The sequence below is a fragment of the Camelus bactrianus genome, chromosome 26 (genome assembly GCF_048773025.1).
Source record: "Camelus bactrianus isolate YW-2024 breed Bactrian camel chromosome 26, ASM4877302v1, whole genome shotgun sequence".
In the NCBI taxonomy this organism is placed as follows: Eukaryota; Metazoa; Chordata; class Mammalia; order Artiodactyla; family Camelidae; genus Camelus; species Camelus bactrianus.
The window spans coordinates 2,534,501-2,557,467 of NC_133564.1; the positions used below are offsets into that span (position 1 = coordinate 2,534,501).

Consider the following 22,967-nt stretch of genomic DNA (forward strand, 5'->3'; position numbering starts at 1 on the left):
GACTTTTTGATGCCTCCGTGTCCTTTCCGCCATCATCAATTATTTGCCCTCTCAGCACGACCAGTGATGAACTGGACCCCATATGAAGTGCAGTCAGATGGCAGAGCATTTAAAGCTGTTTTATGAAGTTTGTAAGACTCTGTCTATGCCTCACACAGGCGGTCAACCATCACTTCTCACCGGTGTGGATGTACCACATGAAATCACTCCTTTCTCCTTTTTAAAATCCCTTCATCTAATCCAGACTTTTCAACAGCAAAGCAGCAGCTCAACCACAGTGGACAGCTTCTCACCAAATGGACTCGAACAGCTCATCGGACTACCTGGAAGCCCTTTTCTTCTATTAAGCCCACTTCCGGGTACTTCATCATTTTCTAATTGGTGGAGTTGCACACCGACTGGCCAACTCATAGAGCTCCCAGCCTCACATCCGGGGGTGGGAGAGGACCCTGCAGTTTGGAGAAATCAGTGAGGAAGGCGGACATACTCCAGCCAGGTCTGCACGGGTAGAAGTGCGACAGTGTGCTCAGAAATTATACCGTTAGCATCCCTGGGCTCCCATGGACTGCATTCACATTAACCAAACTCATGACACACTGATGCAAGAAAACCAGAAACTTATTAATGTAACAGAAGAAGTGAAAGTATAAACCAGACTGAAATATCAGAGTTCAACCATGAGTATATTTTCTTCTCCACAGCCCAATCACGGGCAGGGATTCACATGGCAACCATGGACAGAAGCAGAGCAGGAAGGGTTTGTAGATTAACTCAATGGACTAAATTTCTGTTATACGAACAGATCTACTGCCTAGAAAATAATTAACGCTAATCACAGTGCACACTTCGTGGACAGTGGCCGAGACATGACAGTGAGCACCTGTGTAACTCTCCTTTCCCTGTCCTTTCTGGGCTAACTGATGCAAAGTGGTACAAAGATTCAGGGATGCAGATACCTCTAAACACCCAAAGCCCATCTCTGGGAGCCTCAAAACCAGACAGCCAGGGTTTAAATACCAGCTCTGCCACTTACTAGCTCTGTGACCTTGGCCAACTTACTTACCTTCTCCGTGCTGAAATTTCCACACTGTAAAACTGGGATAACAATCAAACCTTCCTTACTCGCTTGTTGAGAAGATTGAAGGATTCATTTCTGTAAAACTCTCAGAAAAGAATGTAGCACATTTTTGGTGTTCAACAAATGTCAACTTAATATAAAAGTGATTTACAAGTCTCCCTTCTAATAATATTATGTGTTTCCTGGCTAGTATAAGTCCCAAAGAAAATCCTTATTTCTCCTTTAATAAACTCTTGGGGAGCACCCTCTCATTCCATTCCACCACCTGTTTAAACTAGGTAGGGGATGCCTCCTCCCCACTCCTCTGGGCCATGGAGAGTGCTTCTCCCTTCATACCCCTGGCCGCTGGATCACAGCTAGCCCTCGTCACACTAACAGGGTGAGGTGTGAGTCCGGGGAGACAAGCAGGGAATGTGAAACCATACCTTTCCCTCCAGTGTTGGTCACCATTGGGAAACACCTGGGATGCTCAGCTCCATGTCAGGACAGCCCTGTGCATGAAGGGGCAGGTCCTCTCAAGGGAAGGCTCGCTGTGTCCCAGAGCTACCTGGGACAGGGTGAGTCTCTAATTCTGGGACACAGTATCATGACACACATTTTCCCACAGCCCTGAAGTTCATGGAGAACGTGGCTTTATCAGTAACAAAGAAGACATTTATCGCCTGCCTACTTTTTTGTGTCATCTCTCAGTTGGCTGCTGGAGACAACATGCATATAAGTATTGGATCCCCTTAGGCCCCAACATATATGAAGTAACAAAAAATTCTGTGGCTTAATGTTGGTTCAGGGTGACTGTGTAACAATTCTGACTCTGCTGATGCTTAATTATGGGTATAGGAACTATGGAACCTCCTCAAATATCTTTCATCATAAACCAGCTTTTCTTGTTTTCCTGTTTCTTAGTAATTGCCAAAGACTATAAAATGATGGCTTCACACCAAACAGCAGCTAAAGATTATGAGCCCTCTTGACATACCCACTGTGGTAAACACTTTACATAATTTCTAATTCTCACAATTCTACAAAGCAGATACCAACGTCCCAATCTCACAGACGAGGGAAAAACTCAGAATGAACTGACTCAGGCTCACATGGCTCAGTGGCAGCGCGTGCACGCAAACCCAAGTCAAAAAACTACACCCCTTCCTATATGTACCAAATGTCCTACCACCAATTAACACACAGCAGCGGGGTCAATACTCAGGGAACTCAGTACACTTTTCAGCTATTAGGTTCTCCAGAGGCCGTTACTAGCTGTTTTATAAGTTCCCGGCTCACTGGTTCCTAACACTGGAAGAAAAGTCCGATTTTGCCACTGTTCACACAGCAAGTCTGAGATGTTCACAGCGAGATGACAGAATAAAACTAAAATATAAGCAGAACAATTTTTCCACGTAGACAGACATAATGGACATTGTGCTATTCTGAAGCATCAAGCAAAGAAATCAAAACAAAATAACGTTGTTTAAGCCTTCTTTAACAAACAGGAAAATTAAGACGGTAAGAAGGTGCAACAAGCGCCACCTATGGCTAAAAAGACCTTCCAGGTTGCCAGGAAGCATGCAACACAAAAATTGCCTGAAGGATCAGAAACGAGAATCAGATAACTAAAAGTTTCTGTAGCACATACTGCACTTTGCTTCGGGGGAAGCGAGGGTAACTCAGTATTTAATCTGATATTGCTAATACTCCTGAATATAAACAAAAGACACAGGCTCATGGAAACTCATCTTAGAAGAGGAAAGATTCCAGTCCTGCCACTTCATTTTACAGGTGGGGAGACTGAGACATGGGATCTGTCCTCCTTGCAATCGGCAACAAATCTCTCCTAGGCCTCATGTCTTGCACTGTAGCAAAAATGAACAGATCTGTACTAGGCCTATATTCATAAAAGTCGCGTCTGTATTTTTCCGAAAGTAGGTTATCTAAGTATCTTGCAACATACTTCTCAAAATCCAGGAAATCATACGTTTGTTGAAATACAAAAACATTTATTTACATAATAAAACAGCATGAGCTTTATTGTCTCTATTAAAAAAGTTACATGTCAAATCAATGTTTTGATATTTTAAACCTGTTAAGAGTGCAGGAAAAAAGATAAAAATTTTCTTAAATCAAAAAAGGGAGAAGCTTATTCCCTGAAAATGATCAATGTGGATGTCAGAATCCAACGAATTTAAATGTCTGAGTGGATGGTTACACGGCAACATGACATCTGAGTTCTAACAATACACATTCTGTGTAAATAACCTTCAAGGTCGTCTGCTTAAGGCAATTTAACTAGTCCCTGTCTCACTAGAATGATACAGATTTCATTAAAACTTCATAGTGCACTAAAAAAATAAATGAATCTTGTTACTTTAAGCCATATTCATATATATCATATATATACATATTAAATATGCATCAGTAATAAGCCACACTCTTTAGTATTCAGAGTTGATCCTTCTAAAATATCTGTCATTTTGACAGCACATTTTTACTAAGCACCTCTTGGGTTCTTTGTATACAAGGCTACTAACTCTCACAGTCAGACATGTTAAACGATATTACTCAAATTTCACAAATGAAGAAATGTACTTAAGCCATGAGAACAACTTATATATACATCATCAGGAAAGAAAAGAATAAAGATTTTCTTAAAATATTCACTGACAATCTTTTCTTCCATATTAACACTACATAAATCCAATTCATTCTTTGTAAGTATTTCTGTCAATAAGGGCCACTAGAGAAAAACAAGTAACATCATCAGCAGTGGTTGGACTTTCAAAGCCCCCTTCTCATTTGCACTAGAATTATTTTTAATGTTTTTTTTTTAGTGCTTACAGAGCACTAAAATACATAAAAATTAACTTTTTATGCCACTACCTGAGAATTAAACATCTGTGAAAATGTACAATTTTAATTTATGCCACTCTGTCTCACATTCTCACTGGTGTCTCCACTTTGAAGGCCTCATCAGGCTGAGATCACTAAAATCGGCCATTTATGGAGTCACAGGAGTTCGGGTAACCACTCAACGGGAGGATGATTAGAGAAGCAATTAAGAATGAATCCTGTGCAGCCTGGGTTCCAGCACCGAGCTAGCCACCGACAGCTGCGTGTGATTTGGGACAAGCTTCTCCATTTCTCAATCCCTCAGCTGCAAAAAAGGAGACACTGATACCTACCGTCAAACACCTGCTATGATGTAAAACATGAGTAAAGTATTTTAGCCTTAGTTAGGTGTCCACTCAGAGCGAGTTTGGTCATTATGTTGATGAGGATGTCTGTTAATAAATTGAGCTAGACCAAAAAGGAGAAATCATCTTAAAGGAGAAACATTTTAAGCCAATGAACATTTCCTTTTGGATGGATTGCAGAATATTCTATTCATTTTTTTAATAAACCAAGTTTTGTCCATTAATAATAGATTTACAGGTTCATGGACAAGTCTCCATAAAAAGAATTAGAGGCCTCTAACCTCTGAATACTAAGAAAGTAAATTTTAAAAAAAATCAGGGGGGAGATTATACCTCATTTGGGAGAGTATGTGCTTAGCATGCATGAGGCCCTCAGTTCAGTCCACACTAACTCAATTTAAAAACTTTTTTTTTTAAGAAATGGAGAATTAAAGCAAAAAGATGGAGGGATACGGAAATTTTTTAGAGACTCATCTCAGATTTAGGGTGGGGAAAAAACCATCCATTTCTCAGAGGAAATCTTGAGAACTATGTAAACTGAATCTGAGATGTCCAGTCTTCTAACATTATTCATGAATTCATATTACCAAGTCTTAAAACTACCTGATAACCCACAGTTGTGATACTGATCATAACAGCTGCCAACACGGATCTAGCTCTGGCTAGGAATGCTCTGTTCTGACATCTCTGCCCCTGAGGCCTCACCAGGCTGAGAGCACTAAATTCAGTCATTAATGAGCATCACGTGTAAGTCCTCCCTTTGTGCTCCTCACTCTCCCCTCACCAGCCCCTCTGAGGGAAACACTGTTATCATCATCCCCACCTGAAGATAAGGCCACTGAGGCACAAAGACTAAACCTGCTCCAGGTCATATTGGCATTAAAGGACGTCTGTATTTCTGCTGTTTTGCTTTTAACATAGGAATCTGAGATATCAATTAAAGGGAGCCTGTTAAATAATAAACTCTCTCAGGTCTTCACCTCAAAGAGCAGATAATATAAATTCCTGATGTAGGATGAGGCTGCCGCCACAAAATGACTCAGCTTGAAATTAATATCCAAGATGAAGCAGCGGATACACGTAAATATTCACGATTGTCAACTCCGCTCACGGGCCTGGGCCCTTCACTGCCTGAACTGGGGTGCATAGTCCACCCGTGTCAGGGAGGGAAGCGCGGATTTTCCAGGTCTCCCCAAGGCTTCTCGGGCTATTTCCCCCCACAGACTGTCCTCAACAATTAAAAATGTCTCAAGATTTTTACACCATGCAAAACTGAAATACATTTCTGCAGATGGAGCACTTTCTCAGGCTTAAACTTATTTTGCCTACACTCAGCAGGGGGGGAAAAAGAAACAAGTCTCTGCAAAGTCTCTGATTCTCACCACTCACACTAGTAGAAAGGCCACTGCACAAGATGTCTCTTCAGAGTGCAGGGTGAGAAGAAAATAAAGCCGCACCCAACCACAGGCACTCCCAGAGATAGAGCTCAGCAGTCTTCTGCACACTCACTGTTGTGCAGCCCTCATCACCATCTATTTCCAGAACACTTCATCACCCCAGAAGAACACACCTGTCACTAGCAGTCACTCCCTAACCCCCCTCCACCTAGCCCTTTGCAACCATCACCTGGTCTCCGACTCTGCATGTGCCTATTCTGGGCATTTCAGATCACTGAAGTCAATATGTGGCCGTGTGTGTCTGCTTCCTTTCACTTAACATGCTCTTGTCAAGGCTCGTCACTGTTGAAGTGGTATCAGCATCTCTTTTTTTTTTTGAAAACATTAAAGTTTAATAGAGGGTTTTAAGTACTATCAAAAAGAGTAGAGTGGAGCATAAGTGATTGTGTTTCAAAGGGAAAAGGGCGGGTTGAGCAGTCAGAGTGGACTTCCCAGAAGAGGTGGCCTTTTTCATTTTCCTCTTTTTCTTTTTTATTCACTCTTACGTCTGAATAATATTTCACTAAATGGAGATTCTACATTCTGTTCATCCATTCAGCAGCTATGTATGGACGAGGTCCAGAAGGATGAGTGTAAGAGGCGACTTGCAGGGATGGCATTTAAGCAAAGGGCAAGATGTGCTTTCAAAAAAAGCCAACAAACAGAGGCGCAAGGAAATTCAGTGCTTTTCTGAGCAAAGTGCATGCTTGCTTCGGCAGGACAACCGTGCAGGGCTGGGGCGGATATTGGCAGGAATCACGGCGTGGGAGTCAACTGAGAAGACTCCCCACTGCACGCAGCTCAGCCAAATCTCCTCCCTCATCCTGTATTGTTAGAGCCATGTTTCTAGGTTTCTCTTATTTCAAGTAATAGCACTTTAACTACATATGTGATCATCTGCATCAGACCACTTTGCCTCCAAGGCACAGAAAATTATTCACTAACCGGAGCAGCTCCAGCACATAACCGTGATGGATTAGGGAGTCCTGCAGCATCCCAGCCTGCATGCACAAACCCCACATGTGCCCTGGTGATGTCCGGAAAATTAAACGCATTGGAAATATCTCACTGCTGGTACACGACATCTGCCCTCAAATTGCCCCAAACTCATGCTGGCAAAGCACTACTCAGCCCTCTCACTACAAAAGAAAAAAAAATGCTAAGAAGGCAAATTTAGGCTCTTCCATTGAAAACCAGCAACCATCACTGCCAGTATCTGATGTGGAATGCTCCTGACTTCTAAAACCACTGCGCCGTTACTTTTCAAATGTGGAAGTCATATATGTATACCACGTAGATGATATTACAGTAGGATTTTTCTTTTCAATATTTCCAGTTGCAACATTAGCACAAGAAAGTTTATGTTTCAGCTTTAATAAAATCAATTATCTTCCACTTTCTTAATTTTGAACCTATTATTATTTTATAAATGGATCTATGCTGAATAATATAAACAAACTGTTTGAATTCTGCAAACAAGACCTTTATGACCTCACTATTTCAGAGCAAACTTTAATGATGTTTTGAGAGGTGGGGCCTGGGGTGCTCACTAAGAGCTCTTTAAATACTGACAAGGATGTACTATTAAGTAATGCAAAGGCTCTAACTCCACATTAGCTCAGAAACCAAAGAATCTACACCAAAGCCTTACTTTATCATTTTTAAATTTTGCTATTCTTTGGAATATTAAATTTCTTTAAAGATATGATTTTTTTTTTGAGAAAGACAACAGCTGTATTAAATTTCCTCTCACCAAGAAAGCAATCTTTATCAAGAATAAATACCCCATGGAAATCGAAATGACGGGAGGTTTCTAGCTAAGTGAACATGCAGATCTGAACAGAAATATAAATCCTATCAGATCTCACTCGAACCAGCTCAACAAAGTCCTGGGCTACCCTGGAACTTAGCTCTTCTGTTCCAAAAGTTGGCTGAGCTAAGATCACCACACAAGGCAGGGAAGGAGAGAAGAGGAAAGTCCACCTGGCAGCCTCCATCTCTTTTCTTCCAGCCAAAAGTCGCCTCTCGGGCGACCCTGATAACAAGCCCTCCCCATAAGGAAATCCGGCATCCACACTGCCCCTGCCGTCCCCAAGCAGATATGATGCCCCTCTCCCAGCCTGTGAATGGTCTTCTACTGGCCCCCCAGTTGGTGGCACCCTCCCCTTCTTCCCCGCTACACACACACACACCCAGAGCAACGGCAGCCTTCCCAAATCACAAATTTGACTACATCACCCCACTTCAATCCCTTCAGAGGCTCCCTGGTGGAATTCTAGCTCCGCCCCCGACACTGCTCACCCAGCCTCACCCCAGTTCCCAGGTCCCCAGTGACCTCAGGGACCCCCTGTCCTGCTCCTACTTCCCACTTGCCTCCAGGCTCATTTTGATTGTTTCCAAGGAAGACTTCCCTCCCTCCAACCTCCGCAACTTGTTCCTCTATTCCTAGAACATTCTAGGCTAAGTCAACTTCTGACACTGCTAAGCTCACAAGAAGCAAATACATTTTGCTTACTAATGTGGGTCCACCCACTCTCCCCTAGACACACAGAAGTGCGCGTGTTATGAATAAATGAATGACGGCGTGGATCTCAAAGGGACAGACAGACCTGCTCTCGCCCGTCCCGACCCTTCTGTCTGTAGAATATCAGAAGCAAAACAAGAAGTACCTTTCCTGAGGGTCACTTCCTGCTGACACCCTTCACTGCCTCCAGTGTCTGTTCAAATAAACCCAACGTCTTCCAAAGCCCTTCACCCCTGGCTCTCTCCAGGGTCCTCCAAAGCAGGGGAACACTCCACCCTGGACCACACAGGGCACTCTCCCAAGGTCCCCACCCCACAAGCCTCCAGGCCTCTGCCCGGGCTGCACCTGCCACCTGAGCCACACTCTAGACTCCTTCTCCTGGCTGACACTTACTCTGTCCTCACGATTGAATGTAGAGCCCATTTCTTCCAGGAAGTCCTCTCTGATAATGTCCTTTAGGTCTTGGCAGGGCTCCATCTATAGCAACAGTACATGGTGACCAACTGGGTGTTTGCCCACTCCTTTGAAACCACGAACTCTTGGGGGCCACGTGGGAAGGAGTGAGAGATTACAAGAGGGGTGGGGGAAGCAAAAAGCAAAAATCACAGCCCAAGTCCCAAATTCAAGGATTCTTTCTCAGAAAAAAGTATAAACTATTTCACATATTTCTGTGCAATTTGGCTACTATTTTTGTGGCTTGTGGACAGCAAGAGCTTGGTGTTCTAGTCCAAAACCCAGATTACATGCAAAGAAATGTATATATTCATATCCAAAGGAAACCAGAGCTGTTCAACAACAGTTTGCAGTTAGAATAGAAAGGAACTTTGATAAAGGCAATCTCTCTCTCCCTCTTCTTTCTTTTCTGGCATCATATAATTTTAGAAGTATTTGCGTGACTAAGAGATGGCTACAGCCCGTGATTCTGCACTGGAGTGTTTGCGGCTGAGGAAGCCCAGATTACATTCACTGCATAAATGCAATCACACCAACACACTGAAAGGTGCCGTGGTGGTGGAGCTGATGTTCCAAAGCAGGCAACCTTACTCTGTAAGAGAACTCTAAATAGAAAGTAAGAATTGCAATGTTCTGTACTCAATTTCATTCGACATATGGGTCATTAACTGATAGAATATCTTCACTAATGTAACCCAAAAATAAATTGTCAACGTCGATTTTCTTCATCTGACCGTTTTATGCTAACTTAGGATATCAAACCCTCACTCCATATGGAAACCTCAGGCCTACGCTGCAGCAGTTACATCCCGTGGAAGAAAGTCGATCAAGGGAGAACTTGAGAGTTTCCCTTCAGATGCTGCTAAGTCTGGTTTTGCACCTGTACGTCATTTGCAACCACTTCATCGTCAAAGGAGTAAGACCTTACCTCTGTGGGGCGAAAAGCACTGCGGTGCTTCTGAACCATCAAAGAACACTGAGCTTTGTGAAACAGTCCTGAGGCACTTAAATCGTATTTTTTATGAAAGGCCCAAAAACTGACCCAATTCACCAATCCAGGTACAACAGGGAGGTACCGGAATTAGTAGAGAGAACATGCCCTTGAAGTGTGACAAGGCCCTGCTTGAATCCTGCTACAGCATTTACTAGCCGCTAAACGGACCAATCCCTTAAGCCCTCTGAGAAGGCTTCCCAATCCGCAAAAGGGGGCTGCCACCGCCCACCTGGGAGGCATGGATGAGAATGCAACACGCAAGTAGGGCTGCCGACTGGTACCTGACACGGGGCCTGACTAGCTTCCCTCCGCTGCCCTTCTTCCCCTTTAAACTTGCACTGTTCACTCTGGTAAGGATCAAACCCCTGGAAAATACTGCCCGAATCTTCTGTGTATCCCTGAATACATGCATTACCCTTAGGAGGCCAGAAAAACAACTGCCTCCTCCCCAGTCACTATCAATGTTCTTAAGAGTCTGGGTATTTTTAACTCAAATTTTCAGGGAGACTATTCCAGAACTTTGCACGCACCATTCTCCAGGTTGGCTCCCCTCCCAGTGCCCATCTCTTCTCACCTCATATCCTCTGTCTGATTGCCTTCTGTTCATTGGAAAGCGAGTCCAGTAGGGTGGCGACTCCCAAGGACGCCCTCCCTCCCTCACAGGGGAGTGTGACTACATTCTCCCCACTCAAACTTGAGCTTCTTAGAAGTCTACCTTCCCGGACCCTGCAGACTCTGCATCTTCACAAGACACACACGTGACCACGACCCTCCTTTCAGATTTCTTCCAGGCTGGCCCTGCCAAACCCCCGGCCCCTTAAGGATAAATGGCATTAGTCTGAAAATCGCAAATGCCGCAGACTGACACACCAAAGCTGCATGGTCTGGGCTTTCCTCCAACCCAGGCACAGCCCTGCCCCCCCTCAGCCTCAGCCTGCAGCTCTCAAGATGATCTAATTCACATGTGCGGCTGTGAACACCAGCTAACGATGACGACTCGCAACGTGTATCTCTAGTCCGGCTCCTTCACCTGAGCCCCAGGGCCATAGACCCGTGTGCCTCTTTGAAGTCCTAACTTGGATGACAAATGGCATCTTAAAAATGCCTCATGTCCGCCATTTACTCTGGAATTCGATTCCTGGCAGGTACCTCCCAGACACCCCATTTTAGTAACAGCCCCAACACACACCTATGTGTTTGAAGTCACATTCAATTTCCACTGTTCCCTCCCCCAAGCCCTGCCCTGGAATCAGTCCTGTTATATCCGTCACTAAGCCCATCTCAAGTCTGGTTCTGCAGGGACCACGGCTGGAACCCCACAAGTTCACAGCATGGTGCACTGAGTCACAGTCCTCCAAAGGGTGCTCCCTGGAGGGGGAGGCATCTCCTGCCACTGGTCACCTCAGAAGGCACTGTATTCTCACAAAGGAGGCCCAGGAGAAGGGACTCAAGGTTCTCCCGTGGTCTGAGTTTTGAAGGGCCCGAGGTGTGGGGGAGCTCCTAATTAGCAGACACACTTGCCAGTAAGCAGACGAGGATAGAGGAACCCAGGCAAGGCTGTTCTCACTCCGACCCCTGGGCTCTCGGGAGCCACGGGAAAGGCCTGTGTCCAGGGCATAGCCCGGCCATCAAATATCCCAGCCTGCAATTGCCAACCCGGACAGACTAGACTCCTTCTACTTGCAACATTTAATTCTGATCTGTTCCCCACCCACAATATGATGGACTCATTCAGATATTCTCTCCTGTCTGAAGCGAGACAAATTCAGTGAAAAAAGAAGTGTCCACATTTGGACCAGAGCATGAAAGGAGAAACAAGGCCTCATGGTCAGCATGATGGTGGTGGCCAAACACTTTCACCGGGTGAGATGAACCATGGTGGGGGTGAGAATCCAAGGTCCTAGGTCGGCCAAAGCATCTTCCTTCATAGTTGACTGGGGTGTTGGAGACTCACTCCCGCAAACTAACGACAAGGCCGACAGTGTTGGACGTCAGCTGCAACAGACACGGAGTCAGCTATTTAATGCAAACATGGGTTAAAAGTAAAGGCCGGTGCAGGGAGGCCTGCACGGCTGCTGAGGCAAACCACAGACCCGGCTCTGAATGCCCACTGGCTGGAGCAGTGTGGAAGCTACGGTCCCCTTTAGCAGTCCCTATGTCCACCAGATCCAGGTGAACCAGCTACTTAGGAGAAGGATATGTTTTCCTGATACTCAGATAAACCAGCCTCGTAAAGGGAACAAAAGAGTGGCATGGATTTTAGACCCACTTCTGCCCCTTTATGAAGGCAAAGTAAAGTAAATGGCACGGGAAGTAAAATGCAAAAAAAAAAAAATTAAATAACAAAACGGTGACTGCTTCCTCCAACAGCTGCTCACCCCCGAGCCTGCCACTTCCTCACCAGTGACCGCCGGCCAGGCAGCGCCGTCACGCGCGTCACACAGCGACAGCCAGGAACCGAGTGCCAAGCACGTTTGTGTAAAAGAAGGAATGTAGCAAGATGCTGCAGAATTTGACTTTACAAGTTTAAATACTCCATGAAAAACATCCCTCAGCAGCCGCCTAAATGAATTCGCATCTCACGTCTTCAAAACAATCAAACAAATTTAATAAGGGCGCATTTGTCACCAAATATAAGGAGGACCAAACTGGTTCCTTAAAGCAAGGATTTTAAGAGGTATCAAACACCAGTGGGTGATGTGCTAAAAATAATTAGAAAATAAAAAGATGACAAGGATAATACATGGATCAAGGCAGCTCTTAAGTTTTTGCTTTTTAAAGCGATGGAGACAGCACGGAGGGCGATCTAGCTATTTCCAATGCAGGGTGTGCACAGCCCACATTTTCAGACGCAACAACATGCTCACAGGGCAGTACAAGAGAAAAAGGAATAAAGAAAAAGGAAAAGAGGAACAAGAGAATATTAGAAACACACAAGAACAAAAATGAATTTGACAGCACGTACAAGAATTTACGTGAGTGTGTGAGGCCAGGGACCCTGGGATGGTGAGACCCACACTCACCTCCTGCTCCAGGGAGAGCAGGGGCCTGAGGGGAGCGGCGCTGCCGGGGGACCCCATCGTGGTCAGCGCCCCTAACCAAAACTCGACATACATGGGTCTAGGCAGGTCTTAAGCTACAAATTTTGGTCACATTTCAGGCTGGACACTTTTACGCACTTCCACCAAGAGTAGCAGGAGAGAATTAGGCTCTGTTCCTTCACCAAAGCATTGTTTAAAAAATTAATGTCTGCGGAATAGTAAAAGCAACAATGGAGTAAAAGTGACTGGAGGAGAACGTGCTTGACCCGAGCTCACTGGCCGCGTTATCTCACTGACGTTAAGATGCTGGCTGAGACCTTACGGTACCAAAACAGACAGACGCACCAGGATGGAGGTTTAATGCGCTGCTATATTTTGATGCCTTGAGCCATGCCTGGTACACGAGTTTCTGGGCAAACAATGGTGACTGTGTCAACCACTATGGGCAAAGCACATATCCAGCTACTCCTCCAAATCCCAAGGGCAGACTTCAAAAGGCTAAAACAAGCAGGAATTCTCTGGTGGGTCCACAGACTCAGAGCCAAGCAGTTGCGGAGCAAAAATGTCACCAGTGCCTCCTGTGACAAAAGAGGAGGCACTGGCCTGAGGGCTGGGGCAGGGCTCCAGGCTTCCACTGCTCACCCACCAGTCTGTCCAGGGGGAGAAGGTGGTCCCTGCTTACGTTGCACCGATGCACCTACCTTGACTGACGCCTGGGAGATCAGCAGGAGGTGACATGTGAGGTGAATGGAGCCAGCCTCGGTGTAACACGGTGCTGGCAGCTGTGCCCTCAGCAGTGCCCAGGCTCCTAAACCTGACACCTCATCTCCAAGGAGCAGATGGGGAGCGTGGGCATGTAGATCACAGGGCCCTGTGAGGACAAGAACAGATCATGGCCACGACATGCCTTGCCCCTTCCTTAAGCATGTCCGGGAGGAACAGAAAATTCATCCAGAGCCCGCTAGGCACCTCACGCAGGTGGGACTCGGGTCCTCTTGCCTATCACTCACAGGGCTGATCTGGATATTCTTTTTATCAATTCTCTGGCATCTTCTCCTCCAACTTACCAACAACCAGAAAGTAGAATCTGATCTTAATTAAGTTCAAGAATCACAGAGCACCGCCTCCACAGCAGGCCCGGAGCACGTGCCATGTCTTCCGACCATCACCTGTGGGACCGCCATGTGCCCTCTCCAGACTCAAGGACCGAGGCCATAGGCTGGGAGTACACAGATTCCCTCACTCTCCCCAGCAAAGGGGGACCACCTCTCGGCAAAGGCATCCCACCCTCTTCTGCCCGAGGGACAGCACAATAGATACACGGGGAAACAGAGCAGAAGTTGGGGGTTAGGCAGCCCAGAAGAGCTCACCTGTAATTCCGAGGCAAAGTGGGGCCGTTCACTCAATCACAGGGACAAAGTGAGGATGAAGATTTCTCTGCTCTTTCCCATACACCGTGATACGCCTTTCCCTGCATAAGGAGTTCATTCGGATGTCCCTGGCGGTGTTTCTGATGTCCTAACATGGCATGCTGCCTGTCGGGCAGGAAGAGAGGGCCTGAGCCGAACAGGTGCTGAGCCTGGGAGGCAGGAGACACTGGCTCCAAGCCAGCTCAACCAGCGCCTCGTTCTGCCTCTCGGGATTCAGCATCTCATCTATAAGCAAAGGGATGAGACTGTCCCAGGAAACGCTGCCCAACAGAATTGAAATGAGAGCCATGTAAAGAAAGTTTCCCAGTTGCCACATTTAAAACGGTAAACAAAGAAACAAACCAACAAATAAAAAACAAGTACTAGAAACTGATTTTAGGAACATATCTTACATAATCTACTGTATGTAAAATACTATCATTTTGACATGAAATCAATAGAGGAAGTAACAAGATAGTTTATATGCTTTTAGTAGACAAGCCTCAGCGTCTCATGTGCATTTGACCTACAGCACATCTCAGGTCAGTCCAGCCTCCTCCCCAGTGCTCCTAGCATCAGTGGCTGTGGCTACTCTATTGAACAGCAACTCAAGGGGTCCCACCAGGGTCCTGGCTGAAAAGCAGGTGTAAGTGCTCTAACAATATCACTAAAATTATCTCTCTGAAACAAAGGCGGATTCACTTTCAAATGTCTGTAAACCAGCGGGCTGCACCTCCCTCCCCCCTTGGATACAAGACAGCCCTATTCCGTGCTGATCCCATTCTGGATGGAGAGAAGAAATCCGGCACGCAGCCAGGGTGGACTGGCCTCCAGGTAAACTTACCTGCTGTCTGTGTCCAGTCTCACGAAGTCCTCCTTCTCAAACGGCATGCAGAGGAGTAGGATCTTGCCCCAGACATGTCAGGGGCCCCATCCAGCCACTTGGACTTGAGCAAGATGAAGAGTGACTCAGTGAATTCCTCGATCCTCTTCTCCACCACCCTGAAGTCCTCGTAAATTGAAGGCCACGTCGGTGCGCGGCTGCTTGGCTACCTCCCCATGCAGCACAAAGCAAAGAGATGAGGGTCATTAAGCGTGGTGCCATACAGCTCCTCTGCACGTGGAGCTTCTCGAAGGCCTTGGCGGAGGGGCAGTCGGTAATGGTGACAAGGCCCACAACCATGCGGTTGGTCTGGAAGCCTCTCCATCCATTATTGGGCGCATAGTGGTGCCTGTAGTGCATACAGAGTGCGCCCTGGGAGCTGCACAGGCTGATCTGGCTCACCAAGGAGATTCGCTTATAGATGCAAAAGAAATTCTTCTCTGAGATGATCCCCACTGGTTTGACCACCACGGGAAGGGTCTCATAATCCTAAGCACACTGCACGTATTCAGGGATGCTCATGTTGCAGGCCCTGCCGAGAGGGGAGAGGAGATCGAGGTAAATATTGTGCTGTGGGCTGCGGGCGCCTCTGGGTTGCGGTGACCTGGTGTGTACCAGCCAGAAGGCAGGGGAAGCCCAAGCAAATCCAGGGGTACTGTTTGTCCTTCAGAGCCTGCACATGGCTACCGTAGCTCGGATCACTTTACCCAGCTTTTGGTCTAGGCTTCCTGCCCCTGCAGAGAAGGGTCATTTCTTGTTTTCTGTTTCAAAGCACCTAGCAAGGAACTGATGCAAAGTCACTGCTCAAAAATGCGGAATAAAGAAATGAAAAAAGGAACTGCTTTCCGTAACCCCCTTCAGCAGATTATAAAGAAAAGGACAACAGTAGGAGCAAAAGATGTGGATTTCAATTCCAATTTATTTGAACCCCTAAGCTGCAGAATAATGGATAAGAAAACTTGCCTTGGGGAGGAGGGTACAGTTCAGTGGTAGAGCACATGCTTATCTTGTACGAGGTCCCAGTACCTCATTTTAATAAATGAAACAAATAAATAAACCTAATTACCGTCCTCAAAAAATACTTTTTAATTCAAAATTCAAAAAACACCTTGCAATTGACACAACATTGTAAACTTGACTATACTTCAATTAAAAAAAAAAAAAATCCTTGCCTTACAAGAATATATCTGGATTACAGAAGTTTGCAAATGTAAAATGCCTAGGGTACCATCTGCATAAAAAGGGGTGACTACAAATTTACTATCCCTCCTTTATGAGCTATGTTTCCTTCAGGGGGGTAATAAACTCTCAGAGCTAATTTTCTCAGATTTAAAAAAATTAAATATTACCTGATTCTCAGTAATGCTGAAGAATCAGATAACCCTATGAAAGCATCTGACCCACAGAGGTTACTCAATAAATGTTTGTTGAATGAATGAATAAACAAGCAAAATGAATGCTGCTCCCTGCCACAGACCATCATAATGGTACTGCTTGGAAATCCCAAGCCCACATTCCACCCGTCTCTACACTAACCATGTGGGTGACCTGGGCAGGCGTGTGTGCTTCTCTAAGCCCCAGTTTAATCGTGAATAGAAATGATGGCAATAACACAAACCTCAAATTGTTAGTGAGTCAGTAATGAATCGTACCCCAACTTTGCAAGATGGAACCATTAAGGAAAACTGGGAAAAGGGTCCATAGGCCCTCTCCATATTATCTCTTACAACTACATGGGAATCTACATTATATCTCAAAATAAAATTTCTACTTTTTTAAAGAAGCTATTGAGGTTAAATTTGCTCACTGTCTCAAAAAAGGAACACACAGAAAAAATAGGACAATGCCCAGCACATGAGATATACTCAGTTAACATTCCCACTGAACCCACTGGTCCCTCAAACTTCAGAGCAAGAGGATGGGTCCTCGTGGCAAGAGGCCACTGCAACTGAAGCTAACAAAGCTAATGGTGCTCACTTCCAAGAGCCCCTGTCACCACCCTTGTTCTAATTTTCTATTTCTAATTTTTTTCTTTTTATTAAATAGAAACTCCCAATTGCATAGCCTTCACCTGACTGGACATCAAGATGGCAGCCCTTCAAAATCTGAACACAGAGATCATGATGGCAGCCCTTCTTGGTGAAACAATAAAATGAAAAGCCATTTCCACAAGACCTCTGTGTAAATTTACTAGGGAACTTCATCCTGGACTGAGGAAGAGGACTGGGGAGGAGGGGCCAATCTGGGGCATAGAGAACTATGGGCCACCTGTCCCACGATGGACTTTATACTCAACCATCACCCTCCAGGAAATTTAAAATACACAGCGACATAGTGCTATGGGCAAGCTTTTTTTTTTTTAAATCACTGAATCCCTTGCAGGTCTTGTTTCTACTGAGACACAAATAGATTATGTGTATAATGTTTCACAAAAGCCTTAAAATATTATCACCCCAACTTGACACATCAAGAAACTGAGGTAGAGAGGTTTGTCACATTTTGCAAGATTAAAGAGAGGCCACGACAGGCACCATATTTAAATCCAAGCCCCTGCTCCAGTGCTCACACTAGAAAGTGTGACATACTGCCCCTTTTCTGCCCTCTCCCTGCAATAAATCTCTGAAGAGTATTTTCTGTGCCACCTGGAATCACAATAACATCAATTTTCCACATAGAGCTACGTCACTCCTTGCAGGACGTAACAAAATCTAAAGTGTTGGGATGGGAGGAGAGATTTGCATTTTCTGTTTCTCAAAGGAAACATGGCTTTAAAAGAAACTGAAAAGCACTTATCTAGTATACGCCCTCATTGTGCAGAGAAAGAAACGGAGGGTCAGAAGAGATGAGGAAAGGGCCTCATTAAAATATATTGCTTCAGCGCAGCATCAAGCCAGCCCTGGGCACTGCTGGGGGAGGATCTGGGAGACCCAGGAGAATGAGTGTTAGAAAACGGAAAGAGAAGAAGCATACAAGGCCCTGTCTTTAAACCACTATACCATGAAATTCAACCATATTACCCAGTATGGGGGCAGCCAATAATAAGGTGGGGTAAACAGGTTACAGAAACCTGGAAGTCTCAACCATAGTGGAAATTCCAACATTTACTATGTTTTTTTTCCCAGTTCAAGCATCAACTCAGTGGGCACTCTGTACCAGGGACTACACGGGGCCTGGAGTTCTCCCAAATACAGATCTCTATTACCACGTGTGCAAACCACATAAAGGCCACCAGAAGAAAAGCACTCACAGATAACATGGAATTACTGAACCTGAAAGCAGACAAAGAGCATATTTTACTAGGAAAAACGGTGCTGCTAGAAATGAACTCATGGACATAGAAAGCAAACTGTGCTTAGCAGGCAGGAAAGGGGAGATTAACAGATACAAGTTAATAAATATAAAATAAATGACAAGGGCCTACTATATAGCACAGGGAACTATATTCAATTTCTTGTAATGAGTTCTACTAAAAACAATCTAAAACATATGTAGATACATATGCATATGTTTATAACTGAATCTCTGCTGTACACCTGAAACTAACATTGTAAATTGACTACACTTCAATAAAAAATAAATTAAAAAAATAAGTAAATATAAAAGCAACGCCATTAAGAAAAAAAAAAGAATACTGTAATCCCCTTAGCTGTAGGTGCTGGAGAATCCTGGTTGCAAGCACCAAGTCCACTGGATCACTCCAGCACTGGCTGTCACTCTTTCTGACCATCAGAGAGTCACTTGGCTTCACTGAGGTTACTTTTCTCTTCTGTGAAAGGCTACAGTAGCAACTAACGATGTATAGAATCTCATCATTCACAAGCCCAACAATTAGTGAGGACTTCCCATGGGCCAGGCTCTGGAGAGATGAAAAGATACGGTTCCAGATATATTCATGGTTAGAAGAAATTTATGCCATAAAGACATTAATTCTTCCTGTTTTAATGCACAGATTCATTGCAATTCTTATTAGAATTCCTACCAGATATTTCTTGGAATGTAAGAAGTTAATTTATGGTCAGGAATAGGCAAGAAAGTTCTTTAGAAACACCACTGGGGTGGGGTGGGTATGTCACTCATTTCCACTGGTCTTTCTGATGTGATGAAAACGTTCTGGAATAATAATTGTTGCACCACTGTGAATATGCTAAAAGTTGCTGAATTGTAACATTTAAATGGATGGACTTCATGGTGTGTGAACAATATCACAATAAAGCTGTTATAAGAAAAAATATTTCTTGACAATTATTTTTCCCTCTATACTACTAGTCTGCCACACAATTTAAGAAAAACAAAAATCCAAAATAAACCAAACTGTGCCAGGAGCACTTTAGGACTGCAATGTCCCTGGGTCTCCAACGCCTCTGCTGGTGCTGTCCTGTTAATGCACCCTAGCTGGGCTGGGCTAGTTAGGGACTGTAACTATCTTTTTAAAATCGACAGTTACACGTTTCACCCTGGGAGTGGGAAGGAAGGAGCATGTCACAGCCTCATGCCTTCAGCTCATTTTTAATTGAAGAAAGCCCTGCTTTCAACACTGTAATCCCTGGCACTATAAAAACACGTGACATCAACAAGCACCGCCATCATAACACCTGAAAGTGTTCAAGGTACTTACCTGGGGCAGAAACACTGAGAGAGGAGACAGAAGCTCGCTCAGCAGTGAGGATCCACTTTTCCGACTCCACCAGAAGCTGGGCTTTAAAGCCGGAGGCTCTCAGCCCAGGGAGCAGCGCCCACGCCGCTGAGCTTGTCCTCAGGGAGCAGGAAAGGAAGAGCAGGGCAGCCCCGGTGTCGCGGGGCAGTGAAAGCGGGGGGGGGGGGGGGTTGGTGGAAACGCGGGCTGCAGCCCCGCTCGGAGGCCAGCCTCAGCCCCAGCCGCCTGCCCCCGTTCTGGTCAGCAGACCCCGCCCGCCCGGGACACAGCCCGCCCAGGGGCGGGGACGGGCCGGCGGCCGAGGGGAGGCAGCCCGGGAGGAGAGGACTCGCGGGCGGTAGAGGTGAAGGGGACGCCAGCCACGGACTCAGGGGAGCCCGGCTGGGTGAGAGGCTGCAGTTGCACACCTGGCCATGGACAGTTGTGGCCGGGGCGCCGGTGTAGGTGGCGCGGGCAGAGGGTTCTGGCCAGAGCAATTCAGCTGAACACAGGCTGACTGGCGCCCTGGGGGGCTGTGACATGCCGACCGCACTCCCGCAGCCGCCTGACCCCTTTCCCTGGAGCCCCCCACCTTGCACTTCCAGAGCCAGAGGCCCCGGCACCGGGCAGGAGCTAAAGGCCTACCGGTCGACAGAGCTGAGAAGCCTTTGGGGCCGATCCCCGGATCGGAGCTGGAGCTTCCAACCCGCGGTCCAGCTGGCACCGACTGCCCATGCGCAGGAGGGCCAGCGATCCACTCTGGGTTCTGCGAGAGAAGGTGGGGCAGCGAGGGAGGGAGAAGATGGGAGAGGGAGGAGAGGAGGGGAAAAGTGGAGGGAGACAGATGGACAGGAAGAGCACAGAAAAGGGATGGATCTGGAGAGGGTAGGGTCGTAGCGGAGATGGAGAGAAAAAGCTTTACCTCTGGGGGCACCCCGAAGGAGGAGGCAGTCCTGCCTCTGTAACATTCTGTTACCCTTCAAGGCCCGCAGCTCATGTTTTACCTCTCGGATCCAGCCCTCCATCCGATGCTTCTGCAGAACCCCTATGGGTATCACACCCGTTGCCCCCACGCGGAGCTGGGTTTTCTGTTGCTCAGGGAACCAAGCACCCGCAGGTGTTGTCGCTCAGAACTACCTTGGGAAGAGTACCTATTCCCCTTTTACACGCTGGGAAACAGGCAGGCATGATCTCTGCCTTAGTTCCACTCTCCCAGGTGTTGGGCTGGCGGGGAGCGGGGTGGTACAAGATCAGAGCCCCAGACAGAGCAGACTGCCTGAGTGTTGGTGCACAGTCCCCATCCCTCCTGGGTAAACCACACCCCACCCTAATGGAACCATCAAGGGCTCACAGTAGTTCCCTGGGTGTGGGAGAGCTATCCTCATGTAAAGGAAAAGCCCAGCTGGGCTAACAAGCTAAGTCACAAATCTAAGTGTGATAAGTGTCGGTTTACTGATCTAAATTCTGCTGGGCTAACTCGTAAACCTGAAGTTTAGTGTCAGTTTAATGGGCTAACAAGCTAACTCGTAAATCCAACCTCAACAGGTGTCAGTAACATGATCTATTACAAGTTGATAAGCTCCAGTGTACTGATTCCTTGCTTTTTGTTGTTTGAGCCTTATTGGCTAATACCCCTTACTTGTAATTAACCCTTTAAAACCTCATGTGCATGTCTTGGAGTTGCTCAGAACTTCGGAGCAGAAGCCCTCTGAGCCCGCCGGAATTATAAATCTGAGTACTCCAACCCTCCCAGTGGTGCTTGTTTCTTGGCTGGCATGTTGTTTCCATAACACTCAGTTCCAGTGCCCAGCTTGCTAGGTAGATAGGAGTGTTACCGAGTCCAAATTCATTCTCCTCAGTGCAGGACAGGCCAATAAGTTGGGAGACCAGGTGTTGGGGCAAGGAATAGCAAGTCTCTGTAGACCTAGATAGCAAACTAATGTCCTGGAAAACCATCTCCCCAAGTCAGAATTCAGGCTCCTTTCCTACGTGCTTGGTTGTTGCAATCTTCCTGGTGTAGGAATTCCTTGTTGTTAGAATCCTTTGTTCTTGCAGCTATCTGCCTGGGTCAAATCTCTGTAAATCTCCAACAAAACAAACGTTATTTTCTGTTCTGTAATTTGTTATCTTTTTATGAATGAAAAATTGTTAAATATCCTTAAAGGTCAGAGCCTTCAGAATAGGATCTCCTGTATATTTCAGGCTCTAAGCAACATTGTTTTTCAAGCAAGATGAAGCCTAGGAGACAGAGCATAGGGTTAAAGTCAAATGAAAAGATCTAATATGCAGTCAGATTTGTTCTGTTCTATTACCCGGGCAGAAGCCACTTGAGGATTTAAATCCCTTTAAGTTAAAAATAACTAAAACTTTAAAGGAATTTACATACATATTTGGGAATGTGCATACCATATCTGGAAAAGCATCCAAAGGATAGTAAACAGTGGCATCTCCAGGGAGGGCTGGAAGAACAGAGGATGAGGGTAAACTTCTTTCACTTGTGTAGTTTTGTGCTCTGTTTGAATTTTTTTTAACCATTTGCATGTATTTCTTTTTCAGTTAAAAAAAATGTGTAATGGAGCAAAGGAGTAATTAGCTCAGCAAATACAGCAGCCATGGAATCACTGAGTCATCACTTTTGACTTAAGCCAGGAAGCATTTATTGACTCTCTCCAATGTGCCCAGTGCTGTTTTAAGACTTCTTTTATTATTATTATTTATTATTATTATTACTATTATTATTATTATTGTTATTTTATGAAATAATAACAAGGTATCCCCCACCCCTGCCCATGGCTGGTGGGAAACCAACTGAGTTTTTATTGAGTTGTTTTCCAAGGAGTAGAGATGAGTTATAAACTGAACACATCTTCAGGGCAAAACAGGCGGAGTGGTTTTACAGCACTCCAGACAGCTATGAAGGGTTTTCAATAAAGGTGCCCAGAGGCTGAGAGAGAAAGCCTCTAGGGCCCTACAAAAAGCTGCCCAAACTGCCTTCTCCATGGCACTACTGAAGTAGGAAAGAACAAATCTGACTCCATATTTGATCTGTTCCTTTGACTTTAAGAAAACCACGTTAATACGCTCCGGTCTTTTCATGGGTTATGATGTCACAAAGGAGACGGACAGGTCAACAAGGGACCACTCTGCCGTGATCACTGAGCCGGGGAACGGGATGGGCGGCAAGATGTATGACGCAGCCATAGCAGTGCCCGTGCTTCTAGGCAGGTAACCAAAGTCGCCTCGACAAGGTGTCAAATACTTGTGCTTACGTCCTAATCACCTGACGTGTATTAAAGAGAAATGGAAACCTATAAAATTCCAATAACCTTGG

The 22,967-nt window shown here is 45.7% G+C and overlaps 1 protein-coding gene across 46 annotated transcripts in view; it reads right to left on the reverse strand.

Moving 5' to 3' along the window:
• The window catches only part of LOC141575151 (uncharacterized), a 188,902-nt gene that overhangs the window by 89,760 nt on the left and 76,175 nt on the right, over window positions 1-22,967 (reverse strand). For 44 of the 46 annotated variants that reach the window (XM_074353747.1, XM_074353735.1, XM_074353745.1 and 41 more), the window contains 4 exons: window positions 19,619-22,916; window positions 14,965-15,535; window positions 14,082-14,246; window positions 13,413-13,582 (listed from right to left, as the gene is read on the reverse strand). The gene's annotated coding sequence lies outside the window, so the exon portion shown is untranslated. The remainder of the gene's footprint in view (window positions 1-13,412; window positions 13,583-14,081; window positions 14,247-14,964; window positions 15,536-19,618; window positions 22,917-22,967) is intronic. The other 2 variants (XM_074353707.1, XM_074353704.1) reach the window with 2 other exon arrangements.